Source organism: Mesoplodon bidens, assembly GCF_964165515.1.
Source record: "Mesoplodon bidens genome assembly, chromosome: Y".
NCBI classification, from domain to species: domain Eukaryota; kingdom Metazoa; phylum Chordata; class Mammalia; order Artiodactyla; family Ziphiidae; genus Mesoplodon; species Mesoplodon bidens.
Window position 1 is genome coordinate 45,633,895 of NC_138180.1, and position 1,960 is coordinate 45,635,854.

Genomic DNA, 1,960 nt, shown 5'->3' on the forward strand with positions numbered 1-1,960 from the left:
AAGTTAAGACAAAAATAAATCAAAATACACCCCATGTTCACGGATTGGAAGACATCTTTTAGATGTCAAATACTACCCAAAGTCATCTGTAGATTCACGGCAATCCCTATAAAACTCGCAATTTATCGGCAGAAACAGAAAAAAAAATCCTAAAATTCATACAGAATCTCAAAGGACCTTGAAAAGCTGAAGCCATCCTAAGAACAAGCAAACAAACAATAATAACCCCAGAACTGGAGGACTCACACTTTCTGATTTCAAAACTTACTACATAGCTACTATAATCTAAACAGTGTGGTGCTGGCATAAAGAGAGTTATATACACCAGAATAAGAGAATACAGCCCAGAAATAATCCTTTGTAAAATGGTCAAATAATTTTTGACAAGGGTATCAAGATCATTCAATGAGGAAAAGAACAGTCTTTCCAATAAACAGTGGTGAAGAACTGGATATCCACATTCCAAAGAATGAAGTTACACCCTTATCCAACACCACACACAAAAATTGAATTAAAATGGATCAAGGACTTAAATCTAAGACCTAAAACACATACAAGAAAACATGGAAGAAGTTTCACAACACTGAATTTGGAAATGATTTCTTGGGTATGACACCAATAGCACAGGTAAAGGCAAAAATAGACAAATCATGCTTCATGAATATTTTAAAATTTATGCATTAGAAAACATTATTAACAGAGTAAGAGTGTAATCCACAGAAAGGAAGAAAACATTTGGAAATCATGTATCTGATTAGAGGTTAATATCCAGAATATACAGAGAAGTCCTAAAACTTAGCAATGAAAAACAACCCAATTCAAAAACAAGCAAAGGAACTCCACAGACATTTCAAAGAAGATACACAAATCGTCAATAAGCATATGAAAAGATGCTCACCATCACTAATCATTAGGGAAATACAAATCAAAACTATGATGATACCACCTCACACATACTGGCATGACTAATGTATTTATTAAAAAAGACACACACAGGCTTCCCTGGTGGCACAGTGGTTGAGAGTCCGCCTGCCGATGCACAGGACATGGGTTTGTGCCCCGGTCTGGGAAGATCCCTCCCACATACCACGGAGCGGCTGGGCCTGTGAGCCATGGCCGCTGAGCCTGCACATCCGGAGCCTGTGCTCTGCAACGGGAGAGGCCACAACAGTGAGAGGCCTGTGTACTGGGAAAAAAAAAAAAAAGATACACACCACACGCTACTCACACCAAAAATCAGCAAGCATTGGGGAAGATGTGGAGACATTTGAAACTTTGTGCACTGTTGGTGGGAATTCAAAATGCTACAGCCCGTGTGAAAAAGAGTGGTTCCTCAAAAAAATTAAAAAACAAAATTACTGTTAAGTTCCAGCAACTCATTTTGGTTATATATCCAAAAGAACTGAAAACAGAGCTTCAAAGATACCCATTTGTATACCCATGTTAACGGCAGTATTATTCACAACAGCTAAAATGTGGACATAAGCTAGCACTCTTTGATGGATGAACGGATAAGTAAAATGTGACGTTTACATAGAATGGAATATTATAGACCCTTAAAAAGAAATTCTGACATATACTATTACATGGATTAAACTTGGTATCATTTTACCTGCATGACGCATTTGGAGTATACAGAATCCCAGATAGAACTCTAATGGTGGGTGCTAGGGGGTTGGGCTGGGAGGGAAGAATGGTATTACTGTTTGATGAGTACAGAGTTTCAGTTTTACAAGACGGAAAGTGTTAAGGGCATGGATGGTGGTGATAGCTGCTCAACAATGTGGATATATTTGATACCACTGGACTGTATATTTTTAAATGGTGATGATGGTAAAATTTTATGTGCATTTTACCACAATAATAAAAAAGGAAAAAAATTTCTTTCATTTTGTTATTTTATGTCAACCAAAACCTAATGCTGAATGTGATTAAAACCTGTATAAAATACAAATAGAAG